This window comes from Pygocentrus nattereri, chromosome 22, assembly GCF_015220715.1.
Source record: "Pygocentrus nattereri isolate fPygNat1 chromosome 22, fPygNat1.pri, whole genome shotgun sequence".
Lineage (NCBI taxonomy): Eukaryota > Metazoa > Chordata > Actinopteri > Characiformes > Serrasalmidae > Pygocentrus > Pygocentrus nattereri.
In genome coordinates, this window is record NC_051232.1 from 21,232,554 (window position 1) to 21,249,852 (window position 17,299).

The 17,299-nt window shown below is 39.5% G+C and overlaps 1 long non-coding RNA gene across 1 annotated transcript; it reads left to right on the top strand.

Annotated features, from left to right (window-relative positions):
- The first annotated feature begins 11,555 nt into the window (after nt 1–11,555).
- LOC108440433 lies at nt 11,556–15,166 on the top strand. Its single transcript, XR_001858845.1, has 3 exons — nt 11,556–11,638; nt 13,392–13,502; nt 15,081–15,166. It is a non-coding gene; the product is annotated as an uncharacterized LOC108440433 (long non-coding RNA).
- The last annotated feature ends 2,133 nt before the right edge of the window (nt 15,167–17,299 follow it).

Sequence of the window (17,299 nt, forward strand, 5' to 3'; positions counted from 1 at the left end):
TTTTGTGGATAATGATTGTGCTCAGTGAATACAGATGGTGTTTGGTCTGAGAATTGTGTTAATAGAATAGAGGACTATTTTGGTGTATGACAGAGAAAAATGGTAGTACTGGAGAAGGACAATCTTACTAAGTTGTGGCCACGGATTAGGATTTCATTTCCATGCCTTACTAAGTTGTGGCCACACATTAGGATTTTGTTCCCATGCTTTACTAAGTTGTGGCCATGCATTATTTTTTATTTATACAGCATGTCACCAGCAGGGCTGGCCAACAAACAGGTGAGAATAAATGAAATTAGTTGTAAGTTAAGTTGTGTTTGAGTTTGGCAGCACATTTCTCATGGCTATCGTTACTGTGTATGAGGAATATGAAAGATGATGTGAGGCCAGCTGTGGTAATTTCAGTCACTTATCAGCTAAGGTGCATGTTAATGTTTTGTAATTAGTAAAACATTGTGCTTTTTTGCATAACAGCTATGCAAGATGTTAATTAACATGATTGTTTTTCCACAATTGTAATCCAATTAAAAATAAACTAAATTGAACTAGAGAGAATTTATTTTCCATTTCTCCCTTTCTTTTTTTTTTTAGCTTGTTTTGGTGCATTTAAGCCACAAAGACTCTTCACCTTTCTGACACAAACAGCATAATTAGAATTGGGCCTGGGCAATAGGGCGCTATTTAATTCTCTTTTACTGTTAAAACAGTGGGTTATTATGGGGCATTGACAAGCCATTAGGGTAGAGTAAATTCCCCACTGTGTCTGTTGCAGGTTTTCTAAATAGTGGCATGCTGTCATATTGAGTCAGCGCTTTCCATACAGATTAACTGTCCTGATGGTTTGCATGAGATGTAAAATTATTAAAATACTATACTTCCTGGATTCCCATAGGCTGTATCCACTATAAAAAGAAAATATCTCGTTTTTAGATGCGAAAACAAAGACACTCATTGAGCACTTTTTAGAAACACCTACTCATCCATATAATTATCCATTCAGCCAATGGTGCAGCAACAGTGCAATGAATAAAATCATGCAGATACAGGTCAGCGGCTTCTGGTAATGTTCACAACCATCATCGGAATGGTGAAAAATGTGATGCCAGTGATTCTGACCATAGCATGAGTCTCTAGAGTTCTCTCAGAATGATGCAGTAAAGAAAAAAACATCCAGTGAGCGGCAGAACTGATGGAAATGCCTTGTTAATGAGAGAAGTCAACCGAGAATGATAACTCAGATAACCACTCTGTAATTGTGGTGAGCAGAAAAGCATCTCAGAATACACAACATGCCCAACGTTAAGGCAGATGGGCTACAACAGCAGGAGACCGTGTCAGGTTCAGGTTCTGTCAGCCAAGAACAGAAAACTGTGGCTGCAGCAGGGACAGGCTCACCAAAACTGGACAGTTGAAGATTTGAATAACATAGCTTGGTTTCTGCTGAGGCACACGGATGCTAGGGTCAGAATTTGGCACCATATGCATAAATCCATGGACTCTGGTTTGTGTCAACAGTCCAGGCTGGTAGAGGTGGTGTAACGATGTGCAGAATCTTTTCTTGGCACACACTTGGCTCGTTATTGCCATTCAGTCATCGTTAGTCAAACACTAGGGACTGGTGCGAGACTTTTGGGAGCCTCCCAGAAAAAGTATCTAAACCTAGATTAACCACAGCCTGAGTATATAAAGCCAGATAAATCATAGTCTGAGTAGCTAAACCTGGATTAATCACAGCCGGAGTATCTAAACCTGCATTAATCACAGTCTGAGTATCTAAACCTATATTAATCACAGTCTGAGTAGCTAAACCTGGATTAATCACAGTCTGAGTAGCTAAACCTGGATTAATCATAGCCGGAGTATCTAAACCTGCATTAATCACAGTCTGAGTATCTAAACCTAAATTAATTACAGCCTAAGTATCTAAACCTGTATTAATCAGTCTGAGAATCTAAACCTGGATTAATCACAGTCTGAGTATCTTAACCTGGATTAATCACAGTCTGAGTATCTAAACCTATATTAATCACAGTCTGAGTAGCTAAACCTGGATTAATCACAGCTGGAGTATCTAAACCTGCATTAATCACAGTCTGAGTATCTAAACCTATATTAATCACAGTCTGAGTAGCTAAACCTGGATTAATCACAGCCGGAGTAGCTAAACCTGCATTAATCACAGTCTGAGTATCTAAACCTATATTAATCACAGTCTGAGTAGCTAAACCTGCATTAATCAGAGTCTGAGTATCTAAACCTATATTATTCACAGTCTGAGTAGCTAAACCTGCATTAATCACAGTCTGAGTATCTAAACCTATATTAATCACAGTCTGAGTAGCTAAACCTGCATTAATCACAGTCTGAGTATCTAAACCTATATTAATCACAGTCTGAGTAGCTAAACCTGCATTAATCACAGTCTGAGTATCTAAACCTATATTAATCACAGTCTGAGTAGCTAAACCTGGATTAATCACAGTCTGAGTAGCTAAACCTGGATTAATCACAGCCGGAGTATCTAAACCTGCATTAATCACAGTCTGAGTATCTAAACCTATATTAATCACAGTCTGAGTAGCTAAACCTGGATTAATCACAGTCTGAGTAGCTAAACCTGGATTAATCACAGTCTGAGTAGCTAAACCTGGATTAAACACAGCCGGAGTATCTAAACCTGCATTAATCACAGTCTGAGTATCTAAACCTATATTAATCACAGTCTGAGAATCTAAACCTGGATTAATCACAGCCTGAATATCTAAACCCAAATTAATTACAGCCTAAGTATCTAAACCTGTATTAATCAGTCTGAGAATCTAAACCTGGATTAATCACAGCCTGAATATCTAAACCCAAATTAATTACAGCCTAAGTATCTAAACCTGTATTAATCAGTCTGAGAATCTAAACCTGGATTAATCACAGTCTGAGTATCTTAACCTGGATTAATCACAGTCTGAGTATCTAAACCTATATTAATCACAGTCTGAGAATCTAAACCCAGATTAATCACAGCCTGAGTATCTAAAGCCAGGTTTATTGAAGCCTGAATATCTAAACCTGGAATAATCAAAGTCTGAATATCTAAACCTGGATTAATCACAGTTTGAGCATCTAAACCTGGACTAATCATAGCCTGAATACTTTATTCTGAATTAATCAAAGCCTGAGTATCTAAACCTGGATTAATCACAGCCTGAGTATCTAAACCTGGATTAATCACAGTCTGAGTATCTAACCCTGGATTGAGGGGATTACACACTGCACGACGGACTACATGAACTTTTGCATGGTCGTTGTTGTACGCAACTGTACGTACAACTGAACGCAACTGTACGCTGCTTTGCTAACAACAAGCCATGGATAACCAGCGATGTCAAAGGCCTGCTGAATAAGAAGAAGAGAGCCTTTAAAGACAACAACCAGGAGAGGAGGAGCTTAGGAATGTAGAGAGGGAGCTCAAAGTCCAATTGCGAGAGGCCAAGGAGTCCTACAGGATGAAGGTGGAGCAGAAGTTAAGGGAGAATAACATGAGGGAGGTATGGAATAGTATGAAGACCATTACATGCTGTAAGCAGAGGATGGACAGTGCGTTAGATGGTGACGCAGAGAGAGCCAATGAGTTCAACATCTTCTATAACCAGTTTGACTGCCTTGTTCAGATCTCCACAGCGCCTGTATGTCCAGCAGTCACCTCCACACCCTCCCTTTTCTCAGCTCCTGAAGCTTCAGTCTCTGTCTGCCTGGACATCAACACCTCATCTGATCCTACTGATATTCAAGCCACCCTCCCAGACACTGACGGCACAGACATCACGACCCCCTCTAGCCCCACCCCTCCCCCTCTGCACTTCTTCACTGCAGATCAAGTTAGAGGTGAGCAGATGAAGCTCCACACAAGGAAGGCAGCTGGTCTGGACAAAGTATGTCCTAGACTACTTAGGTCCTGTGCTGCTGAGCTGGGGGCACCCCTACAGCACATCTTCAATCTGAGTCTGCGCTTGGGGAGAGTTCCCACACTGTGGAAGACATCATGCATCATTCCAATACCCAAGAGGGGGCGACCCAGTGAACTCAATTACATCAGGCCTGTTGCTCTAACATCCCATGTCATGAAGACACTGGAGCGCGTTCTTCTACACCTTCCCAGACACTAGGTTTGACACGCAACAGACCCTCTGCAGTTCGCCTACAGGGAGAAAGTGGGAGTGGAGGATGCCATGCTATACCTCCTCCATTGTGGCCACTCTTATCTGGACAAGGGTGGTTGTGCTGTAAGAATCATGTTCTTTGATTTTTCCAGTGCTTTAATACCATTCAGCCCCTCCATCTGAGAGACAAGCTGGTTAACATGCAAGTGGATCCACACCTGGTCTCCTGGATTACTGACTACCTCACTGGCAGACCTCAGTATGTCAGGCTGGAGGACTGTACATCAGAGACTGTGGTCAGCAGCACAGGAGCACCACAAGGGACTGTACTTTCCCCCTTTCTGTTCACACTTTACATCTCAGACTTTCAGTACAACTCCAAGTGCCACATGCAGAAGTTTTCGGATGACACTGCCATTGTGGCTTGTGTAAGGGGGTGGCAGGAGGAGTACAAGCCCCTGGTGAAGGACTTTGTGGAGTGGTCCCATGGGAACAACCTGCTTCTGAACACTGCCAAGACCAAGGAGATGGAAGTGGACTTTCACAGGGTTAGGCCACTCACACAGCCAATCTCTATTGAGGGAGTTGAAGTGGAGAGGGTAATGACCTACAGGTATCTCGGGCTGCAACTGGATGATAGGTTGGACTGGTTAGCCAACATAGACATCCTGTATAGGAAGGGTCAAAGCAGGCTCTACTTCCTGAGGAGGCTGAGGTCCTTTAACATCTGTAGGAAGCTCCTGCAGATGTTCGATCAGACCATGGTTGCCAGCTGTCTTTTCTATGCTGTGGTGTGCTGGGGAGGTAGCAAAAAAAGGAGCAAAAAAAACTTGGATTAATCAGTCTGCGTATCTAAACCTGAATTAATCACACCCTGAGAATCTACAGCCTGAGTATCTAAAGCCAGTTTAATCACAGTCTAAGCATCTAAACCTGGAATAATCACAGCCTGAGTATCTAAAGCCAGTTTAATCACAGTCTGAGTATCTAAACCTGGATTAATCACAGCCTGAGTATCTAAAGCCAGTTTAATCACAGTCTGAGTATCTAAACCTGGATTAATCACAGCCTGAGTATCTAAAGCCAGTTTAATCACAGTCTGAGTATCTAAACCTGGAATAATCACAGCCTGAGTATCTAAAGCCAGTTTAATCACAGTCTGAGTATCTAAACCTGGATTAATCACAGCCTGAGTATCTAAAGCCAGTTTAATCACAGTCTGAGTATCTAAACCTGGATTAATCACAGCCTGAGTATCTAATGCCGGTTTTAACACAGTCTAAGCATCTAAACCTGGATTAATCACAGCCTGAGTATCTAAAGCCAGTTTAATCACAGTCTGAGTATCTAAACCTGGACTAATAGAGACATATGTTAAAGGATCTTGTGTTTGTTGTTTGAGTTTTTTGAAGCTGAAACTCAGTCAGGAATCACGTGCCTTGTGCCTCTGATTACATTTTACTGTACTGAAGACTAAAATAAAAAGCACCACACTCCCCAAAACGCAGCTTCATCTTGAAGCATTTTCTCCTTGTCTTCTCATACTCTTCTCTGTTTTTCAGCTCCAGATGCGTACATTCTTTTTTGAGACATATTATACAACCAGTTGCTTTGTGCCTGTCACTCAAGCATCTTATACAACGTAATAGTATAGTAATAAACCAGAGCTGACACATCCAAAGACTTTCTGGTTGGCCTCCACATTGTGTGTTTGTATAAAAGTAAGCTGACAGTGAAACATTATGAAAGTGAAGAAACAGAAATAGAGTATATATGTGCTCTTGGTACCAAAAAGGTTGTGTTCTTTTACTTATATCAATTTGAGTGTTACGTTATAGTCAATAGGCTGGCCAAGATAAAGTGAGCATTAATCAGGTTTTTCAGGGGCTGTGATCGTCTCTTTCTTTCCAATAGCTCTCAGTTACTGTGTCATGAGCGAGGGTTATTGATTGCCAATATACGGTCACCTAAATGCTTCTATTCAGATCTAAAAGACGGAAGATATATGACACACATTCATACACTCAGGTGTGGAGGAGAAAGAAGGATGACTGGAAGGAGACAGATAGAGGTTAAATGAAAAACGAGCTCAAATAAGGCACTCAGAAAGAAAGCAGCTGTCACAGGTTTATAAAAGACATTTTCCAGCCTACTGTAAAACTGTACTGTGCAGTAATGTGGGCAACTACAAGACACCAGAACAACTTCAATGCACCTCAAATCTGGAGGCACATTTACTAATGCTGTGCACCATCACATACCTTAGTCTGACATCAAGAAGCGTTGATGTCACCATCAAAGGGGCAGTCCCTACACTTTTTTGTATGGTTTTCAAATGCAAAGTTCAGCTCCTCTCGCTGCTGTTCCACAATGAAAAGTCAAAATGGTTGCTTTTTTATTTCTGACTGATTGTCAATATCTTACTTTTTCAAAAGAAACATAATCACATTCTTACTTAATGAAAGAATGGATGTTTACACCATAGGTCAGGAGTCAGCAACATGAGACTAACACAGGCTCTTTTACTACCCTCTTGCGGCTTCACAGCTGAATTAGATTTTAGGTTAAAATAACAATAAACAGTCTTAAATGTGTAAGTTAATTCATAAATGGTTTTAAACTCTGCTAATTTACCCTTTAATCCAGAAAATTGGCTCGCAGACTGCTGGTCATACAGAAACACAGACATCAATCTTGCTCAGCTAGTAGCTAACAAAATGGCAAAGTAGAGAAAGGCTGGTTTCTTGATATGTTTAACCTGCAATGAGAAACTGTCAAACACAAAAAAGTTGCAAAGCTCAAGTCAGCTTCTTGTTGTAATTTTACGGTTCCACCTTAAATGGTGTCTGAGATGCCAGAATTTAATTGCAGCGTCGTTCAAGGTAATAGGAATATTGGAACAAGAAGCCTCATAAAAACATGAATGTTGAGAGACACCTTAGAACAAACTATTGTACTTTTGAGAAATGTTTCCTGCTGGAGATGTGAGAAAAGCTACATAGCTGAGCTAAAGCTTAAGGCAGAGTAAGGTAAGTCTGTGCTTTTGTTTATACTTTTTAAGCCTAAACTATAATATTAGCACATACTGAGACATATTTATAGCCAAGATGGAAAAACGTTCAATAAAACTGACATAAAATGTTGAGGCTCCAAAGGTGGATTGATTATTGTTGAAAGGACCAAATGGCTCTTCTTAACATTTAGTTTGACCCCTGCTCAGGGTCAAACTTAAAGTGTGGTTGCAAAAAAGAGTGGGCTCCATTATGTTTTGAGTAAAACCAGCAGAGTCTAAGATAGATGGAAAAGCCTTACTTAGTGGATCCTGTGGTTCAACAATGTAAATATCAAAATCTCAGACAATTATTTATTATTAAGCAGGACAGAAAGTCAGCAAATTCCTGTTAGAACTCAGAATAGGGCCCTGGTGGCCTGTAAACTGTGATTAGTGAAAATGAATTCTTATTTGTACCTCTGTCAGTTTTATTGAGAAAAAGCATTTTAATCGAGGAGAACTAGCCTGCATACTGATTAATGCCTAAAGCATTTGTATAGGGCTCCACCGCAGCAAATGAGTCACAATTTGAAGAAAAACTGAGAATGAAAAAAAAAAAACTCTCCTAACTTGTGGAAACGGCCTTCGATGAGTTGCTCAACTGGCCAGACGATCAGTCCAAAAAAGTGAGCAGACTGCTGGAAATTGGCATCTCTTAGTAAATCTGTCTCCTGGTGACTGTATGTTACCAAACATGCCTTTCTTTGTATCCTTTTTAAGTTTTAATGAAAGATAATGGACTAATATTTTTTCCAAGTAATTTGACAGTAACTGTATATTCAATATATTGACATATATTGGCATATATCAAAAAAGCTTTTTCTTCCATATGCAATCTCTTTAATTCTGAGGCTCTGGCACAGCCCTAGATTTTGCCCTGCAAGTCATGCTGCTGTCAGTAAGTGTTATAAATGTTAGGACAGAATGTGCATCATCAATTCAGCACTCAAACGGCTCCGCTTTAGCACTGCATTCATATGCATCACTTTACATTCGGAATCCTCTCTCTGAAAAGACATTTAAACCATTAAGCTTTTAAAAGTCTGCTCCAGTGACAATGTTATTAAACTGTGTTCAGGTAGACTGTGAGTTACATAAATCACATTTTTCACAGTAGCACTGTGACTCTACGCATTTAGAAAAGTGAAATTGAATAAATAACAACATTCAGCTTTTTCATTCCTTATTTTGCACTCATTGAAAGAAAAAACATTGCAGAAGAGAATGAGTTCATATAATAACAGATAATTAGCCAATACCTCAGCACGATGGAGATAAACTCGTAGAGCACAGAGGGAGGTGTCACTGTGAGACTCTTCTGAAAAGGAGAGAAAGAAGGAAGGAGTGAAAGTAAATGTTAAAATTATCATACTGAAGGACATCACAGAACCCAAAGACTCATTCGGACACCTGCGATTCAGCTCTGTTCAACCATTTCCAGACCCCGAAAGGCTTCTTCAATTCCAAAGAGCATTAGGAACTGCATCTATTATGCAGCAGTTCTGAAACACTAGTAAAAGGAAAGCTGTGTTAAAGTGAATGTACAACATGAAAAAATAAAGGTGCTGGAACAGTAATATGGAGGTAGATGCAGCCTTTTCTTGCTCTGATAAAATAATAAGCCTCATTTCTTTGCAGTGGCGGTGATAAGCGCGAGGGGTCACCATGTCTACAAAACAAATATAGCCATTTTTTATACTTTTGAAAACCACCAGTGAACCTACACGTCGTTTTATATGTCAGATTTCTGAGGGAAAAAAATGATGAATATGAAAAAGTTTTCCTTTGGGGACTATTTCTTCTTACAACATCCTATACCACTTCTCCATGAATATATATTGGAAAAATACATTGTAGTCGATTCATAAATCTAAGTATCAGGTATAAGCAGTGGGGGACAAAGTACACAAATCATGTACTTAGGTTAAAGTTCAGAACAAAGTGACTTCTGTGCCCTGATTGGTGTTCTTGCTTTGCGCTTCTTTCGTTTTGACATTGTTTTTATACACACTGAAACCAAAAGGAATGAGAGATTTCTCAAAATGTAGTGGAGTAAAAAGTCAGATATTTGACTTTGAAATGTAGTGGAGTGAAAGTAAAATGTCACCCAAAATGGAAAAACTTCAGTACAGATACACAAAAAAGCTATTTAAGTACAGAAACTAATTGCATTTACTCAGTTACTGTCCACCACTGGGTATAAAGCAGTGCATTGATAACCATTTCATGTTTTGACTGTCTGAGGGAGCTTGTAGAGGTGGACGTCTGGTTCCTGTCACCACTACTGTGAACAATTCTGACTCAGTAAGTTTCTCTAGAACACAGAATTTAATACTAAACCACTCTGAATGAGTTTGTATATCTCTTTACTGTTTAATTAGGCTTTTTTTGTTCAAGATCAGTAACCGCCAGCAGTGTACTGGCTTCTTAAAATTACAGTAGTGCGCCACATTGTTCTAACGAAATTAGCTAAAGTTTAAGAGCCTTTCTTCTCTGATTAGACCTGCAGCTTCTTTCACTGAGTGACATTTAGTCAAGACTACAAGCACAAACTTAACACTGAGGACCGCTGATTTTAGAGAGACAGAAATTTGAATACTTTCTCAAATATGAGCCAAAACAAAAGTGAATGCCTCAAAATTCAAAAGGCTGTAATGAGTTTAAAATCAATGCACTTCAAACAAAGCACAAACACCACAATAAATATTCAGGAGAAAGACTAAAGCAACTGCATCAACCCAAGTCGCACAGCACTGACTTCTTTTCAGGGCAAATTCAGCACTTCAGGGATTTTGACATGGTATGATCTGGCCTTCTCTGATAAAAGTTTGAACACTCCTGCTTTAGTCAGATTGAAAGTCAAGGCAAAATCTGCTTAATTTTGAAAAAGCTCTGAGGTAGAGCTGCTCATGTGGCAGAAGGAAAGCAAAACCCCCACATGACAGCAAAGGACCTTCAGGAAGGTTAATCAGGCATAGGAGTGGTGGCACACCATTCTGCTCTGCATGGAAGAATCGTTAGAATGAAACCTTATCTGACATATTAAATGTGCAAAACAACATCTAGATAAGTCAGAGGCATTTTTAAAGCAAGTCAAGTGAAAAAGGACCTCTTTGGCAACAATCACTAAAAGTATGCCTGAAGAAAAACAGGAGCAGTTTTTGATGAAAAGAACGCCTTGCCAACTGTAAAGTAGAGGTGGATATATCATGCTTTGAGGTTTGTGAGGAAGATATGGTTGAAGATCCCTAAATATGAGGAAGAGTGGTTGAAGATCCCTAAAGCAGAAATATAAAGATTCCTCACTGGCTAAGAAAATGCACTTGCAAGCTGTAGCATTTGGCTAAAAGGGGTGTTACTTAGTAATGACTTTGTAGGGTGTCAGAACTTTTTCAATGCTACAATTACTCCTTTATCGTTCTTGTTTTCTTGTCGGAAGAAATCTTCGTGTCTACATTTTTCAGTTTTTCACATAATTTGGAAACGCCTTTGGAAATGTGCATAAATTTCATGAAGACTGGACCAAAAGAAGTGGCCCAAAAAGTCCGGTTCCATTGACTTACATTAAAAGTAAAGTAGGCCTTTTCCTGTAAAGTTACCAGTCTGGAGATGCGAGATCTTCGTCCGACAGCGATGATATATAAAGTAAGTGTGGAGTAACATTTGCAGAAAAAAATGCAGCTAAACATTATGTATAATGTAAATTATGCATAATGTAAATGATGTAATTTGGCAAGGGGTGCCCCAACTGTTACGGCACTGTTACAACTTTCCCCAGAAAATGTTCACCTACAGTTTATGTGTATAAGTTCAAGAACCAAGAAGTATTACAGCTGTACTCCTCTACAGATAAGCTGTGTTTGAGTCGCTTCACCTTCTACCTTTGGCACTGAAGTTCCACTGAACAAGTATCCATAGCAACAACTCAGCACCAGCAAGAACATTACAGTTTATACCCTCCATACACAGGCCTACAGATAGAACCATGCACATAAAACACAAAATAAAATTCACACAACAATTAATCTGAACTGAACTATCCTCACCTTTTTCAGAGTTTAATGAGGAATATTCATGAAATCTAATTAAAAAAGAAATGCACACCCAAATGCTAAAAACAGCCACGTGGTTCTTTGGGACTGTGGGGACTTGAATGTGCACCTCTGCCATTAATGAAATAAAAATCTGTGTACAGGCTGTCCTAAAACACTGTCTCACGTTCCTACCACCAACATTATAAACTATTCTAACTTGACAAGCTTCTCTAGAATGAAGCATCCCGCGTCTATTATGAAGAACCTTTGAAAATTTGGTGGACTTCCCCTTTAACGCCGGTAGTAGAGCTAATGCTAAAAGGTAATGGGAACGATCAACTGTTGTCTTCTCGTATCTCTACACCCAGCTACAGCTGTGATTCCTGTTTACGTTACCAGTAAATTTATTCATTTTTTCTGACTTTATGTCAAAAATTGCGCTTCTTTCTGTTTATATGTTGTTTGTGACCACAGTGCTAACAAGGTTAGCTAACGCTAGCTAGCTAAGCTAACTAGGTTAGGTTACTCGTTTCCCTCAGCCTTCCAGTCAATATTGCTAGCTATACCTTAAGAGTTAAAAACGACAAAATGTCCGTAAAGCGCCAACGTAACGACACTATATACACTTTAGGAGAGGTCTTGTTTTGTAAACACTGTGTTTTATCGTGTGAATGCAATTGTTTAATGTTAGCCTGCGGCTACGCTAGTCTTGCTAAATCATAGCACGACAGCATGTAGCTAAGCTAGCCTACTAGGTTATATTTAATTTCCCTTCTGTTGGTTTAAATTCGGTTTGGGCACAAAAAAGACTGACTGCATCTGGTCTTTGCAGTTTCTACCTCTTACTCTGGTGCCGTGCTAAAGCTTTTCCTCCCTCCAGAAATGAGTGATTTTCTTCTGACTGCCGAGTCAATTCTGTAGCTATAATACTGTCTTATGCACAAGAAGTCGGTCTTAAGTGGTCCACGCTTTTTCTGTTTAATCTCCGCACTGTAATATTTGCTGTTCTGTTCTATAATGTGCAAATTAGCTATATTGACACATCTATATGTAGTCAACAATATATGGCCAGCTGCAACTTTGTACATGAAACGGCATGCTCGCTGTGAGGCGTGATACCAGTGGCTGTCAATGGTTCTGTAATTTTCTAAATGTGTTTTGATGAATGATTGTGAAATACTTCCAATTGTTAAATCAAGATCCGGAGAGTGTGTGCCTTTCTTTTAATACTCTGTGGGCAACCCCTGTAGCTCCTTGCTGATGTAGAGTGACTGTTGCTCATCTGTTTATACATTGTGTTAGTCATTCTCTAGACCTTCATCAGCAATGCTCCTGTGGTCAGATGCTGACCTATGGTGATGGAGAGGGGAGCTGATATACTGTAGTCCTATCGCTGTGCTGTTTGTAAATGTACACCTATATAGTAAACCTATAAAGTAGGTATTTCTAATAAATTGTTTCTAATATAGTGTCTGTGAGTGGAAGTACAAGGTGGGTGTTTCTAATAAAGTGTCCAGTAATTGGAAATATGAGGCAGGTGTTTCCAATAAAGTGTCCAGTGAGGGGAAGTACAAGGTGGGTGTTTCTAATGAAGTGACCAGTGAGTGGAAGTACAAGGTAGGTGTTTCCAATAAAGTGACCAGTGAGTGGAAGTACAAGGTGGGTGTTTCTAATGAAGTGACCAGTAAATGGAAGTACAAGGTAGGTGTTTCCAATAAAGTGGCCAGTGAGTGGAAGTGCTAGGTAGGTGTTTCTAATAAAGTGTCCAGTGAGTAGAAGTACAAGGTGGGTGTTTCTAATGAAGTGACCAGTGAGTGGAAGTACAAGGTAGGTGTTTCTAATAAAGTGTCCAGTGAGTGGAAGTACTAGGTAGGTGTTTCTAATAAAGTGGCCAGTGAGTGGAAGTGCTAAGTAGGTGTTTCTAATAAAGTGGCCAGTGAGTGGAAGTACAAGGTAGGTGTTTCTAATGAAGTGACCAGTGAGTGGAAGTACAAGGTGGGTGTTTCCAATAAAGTGGCCAGTGAGTATATGAGTACACTGATGTATAATTATTTCTATTATCAGCTACAGTTAATATTGTGCACAGTTGGGAACAGTGTGATAAAAAGCTGACTATATGTTCTTTCTCTGCCTTCTATTCATCTTTTTCAGCCATTAATCCAGCCCATACCAGCATTGTGTGCTTTTAAACGAGACAACGCAGAGTCACAGCCACATCCCTTTAAAAGCTTTGGAGAAGCTGCTCCTGCAAACCTGCAGAAGGTATGATAGACATTACTCTTCACTGACAATAAAAGTGCTTAGATAAGATGAAATGATTTAGTTAAGCATGAGAACGATACTAAAAAAGAAATATTCATTAACAAGTGTAAAACATTCAGACACTAGCTGAATGAAGTCAATCTTTTTGTTCAAATATTTGTAGCCCACTGTCATCAAAAATTGTTGTTTTGGGACCCTTCTAGCCAGGGGAACAGGAAATCATTAGTTTCACTATTTGTCTGATAATGAATAGCGAAAAAAAGAAACAGTAATGAAGTTAGCACTGACAGAATGGATTATACTCTCATCACATCACTTATATGACTTTTTTTCTGCTTGGTAGTTTTGAAAATATTTTTTCAATAAATACATTTCTTTGCTTTTTGATCTTCACTTTTGACATGAAGTGGGACCATGGAAATGGGTGTATCAGAACCACAGAAATAGCTAGGGCATAACAAGCATAACCAGGAACATGGATATAGTGTAAAGTTTAATATGAATGTAATTTAACTAGAAATTTGTATGCAAAAAAAATTGAACTGGATGTAGCGTAACCATGGAAATTTGTGTAACGTAAGGTGCAACTGAATTTAGTGTAACCATGAAAATGGACGTAGCATAATCAAGGAAATCAGTGCACTGTAAAGGTTGAACTGGATGTAGCATTAACATGGAAATTAGTGTACCATAAAGGTTGTAATGTTAACATGTCAGCAGGTGTAGCGTAACTGTTAAAATGGGGTTCTGTACCTATGGAAATGGGTGAAACGTAACCATGAAAACAGATGTAGCGTAAGCCATAGAAATAGGTTAAGCATACTGTGCAGGTACCGTTACCATGGCAACGGGTGTAGTGCAACCATGGAAATGGGTGAAACCTTCATAGCATAAATATGGAAATGGATGCAGCATTACTAAGGAAATGAGTGTAGCATAACCATGAAAACAGGAGTAGTTTAATCATGGAAACATCCACTCATCCATATATCACTGGTGTAGATTGCCTTCAGAGGATTTTTGTCACTCAGTCCCTGTTATAATTTCATTTCTATCATCTGGATCATGACACCAGGACAGTAAGAGTAGATCAGCTCTGTGTTTAAATGTCCCCACAACTTCTGGATCATTTTAAAAGTAGGGGAACACAAAAGTTGGGGGGGTGGGGGGGTGTTTATGTCCCCCACTGGACATAAAGTGTATGATAATAGATGTAATAACAATGATTCTTTCAAACTTGACAGAAAATTACAGAATATCCATTTCGCAAAAGTCAAAGACCCCCCTACATTTACTTTTATGTTTCCATCACTTCCAGCTGTTAAGAACAAGTTACTCACTTTTCAGGAGATATTTTAGGGAGATTAGATATGAGATAATTATTTTGCATTAGGAAGGAGTTTCCAAAACTGGAGTTTGATAAATGATTAAAAGCTACAAAGAAAAAAGGACTCTGTTTAAGACCTGCTAGACCACCAAAACTGTCCCCACCGGATAAACGGTACTTAAAGCTTTCATCTCTGAGAGAGAGGAGAAAATCAAGCTCCACTCTTAATTAAGATTTGAAAACATCCACAGGTGTTCTGTTCATCCTTCCCCTGTGAGAAGACCCTATGACACTATGAGTCTGAATGGATGTGAAGCTCTTACTGAGAAAAGAAAACAGACAAGCCAAAGAAGCTGCTGGTGTTCTTACAGCAAAGGACTGACCACCTCAGAGTCCAGACTGAAACATCACTGAATGTTACTTGGATGGTGAGAAGCAGAAAGTGCAACCAACTTCGAAGACTGAACTTTGGAGGTGTGGAAAAATATCCCTGCAGATTTCTTTGAGAAAGTATGTCTGTAATAAAGGTCAAGAGTGGACACTCGAAATACTGAGGCATCTAATATTATATTAAGTTGTTGTTTCTTGTAATTTCTTTTTTCTGCCTTTTTTTCGTGATGCTAAGCAGTGAATAGCTTGTGCTTAATGGCCTGTAAATTAAATGACTGGGAGGTAAATAGAGTCTGGCTTTTGTGTAATGTTATATATTACCTTTTATGTGATGTTTGTCATTGTATGTTTATTGAAAGATGTATTCATATCTAATTTGTATTATTATCTCAAATAGAGCATCTGCTCAGAGACAAATGAGGAGCTTAAGGAAACTAAAAGCGTCTGACATTAAAGCCTAATGCAATGTTGTGTTAGAAAGAGATCAATACAGACACCTTCGTCAGGCCCCAGGGACGCGCACACTGAGAGATCCACTCAAAGCAAAACAATCACTGACTCTCTTGAGAAAACCGTCAAGTCCAGAAACATTTCAGTGCCTCCGGATTGAAGGGTCCTCATTTTCGCGCTAATTGTGGTCGTTCATTAATACTTAAAGGTGAGGGGCTTCGTTAAGGGGGTTCTCCAACTGCTTTTAATTACAGTTTTAAACAACTGAGATGACACCGAATTACCATAATAGCTGTCCGTGCTGCTTTCAAACTAATGGTTAGAGAGTCGTGTTTGTTTACCCTGAAAGGATTAATTATATTTCCATAATTTTCCTCTCTCCCTCTCTCCCTCTCTCCCTCTCCTCTCTCTGTCTAACACATAATCAACAGAAAACAAGGGGCTGCTCTTAATGGTGTGTTCTCCAGCTGTGGAACCTTTAGCTGTTGTTAGATGTTTCAAAATTCTTTGAAAATAAGAAGCAAAGCATTTCTCTCTCTCTCTCTCTCTCTCTCTCTCTCTCTCTCTCTCTATCTATCTATCTATCTATCTATCTTACTGTCTATCTCTCTGATCCTTTACTAGTGTTGTTGTCAATGTTCAAGACCAAGATGCATTGATTCCGAGTCAAGACTGAGGGGGAATCAGAGTTAAGGCAGAGATTTTCTAGTAGGCAAATCTGGGTCAAGGCTAAGACTTTATAGTGAACAAATTATGTCAAGACCAAGACTTTGTAGCCGTTGAGTAGTAGTCAAGTACAAATCAAGACCGAGACATGTAGTGGTAGAGTCCGAGTAGTCGAGTCTGAGTCAAGACCGAGACTTTGTAGTGTTCAAGTCTGAGTCAAGACCGGGACTTTGTAGTGGTCAAGTCTGAGGCAAGACCGGGACTTTGTACTGGTCGAGTCTGTGTCAAGACCGGGACTTTGTAGTGGTCGAGTCTGTGTCAAGACCGGGACTTTGTAGTGGTCGAGTCTGTGTCAAGACCGGGACTTTGTAGTGGTCGAGTCTGAGTCAAGACTGGGACTTTGTACTGGTCGAGTCTGTGTCAAGACCGGGACTTTGTACTGGTCGAGTCTGAGTCAAGTCTGGGACTTTGTACTGGTCGAGTCTGAGTCAAGACCGGGACCAGATTAAGATTTTTTCAGTATATAGCCTAAGAATATAGATTATAATCTTAAATGTGGTGGTGAAGGCCATTCTCCATTATTCAGAATCACCACCTAAAATCCATTGAACAAGACAACAGCATTCAGTTAAATAAAACATTGTAAAAGTACCGCTTTCTTCTGCTCTCAGAGCAAATTCTGATTTTTGAACCCATGAACACAAACAAATATTATCTAGTTGATTCATCATGAAAAGGAAGAATTAGATCCTGAAGTGGCAGTGAACAGATTTTAAACATGTAGAGTCTGATTCTGTATCTGTTTCCAGTTACCTCAGATGGAGGCGTTGCACTCGTCTGATCTTGAGAACAATTTCTGAGACCATCTTCCCACAAGAGTGAAACAAGACTGAGCCCAGTAATTTATGCTCTTGAGACAAGACTTATTCCCATTTCAATAACAGTTTTAACTTGTCTTCATCAA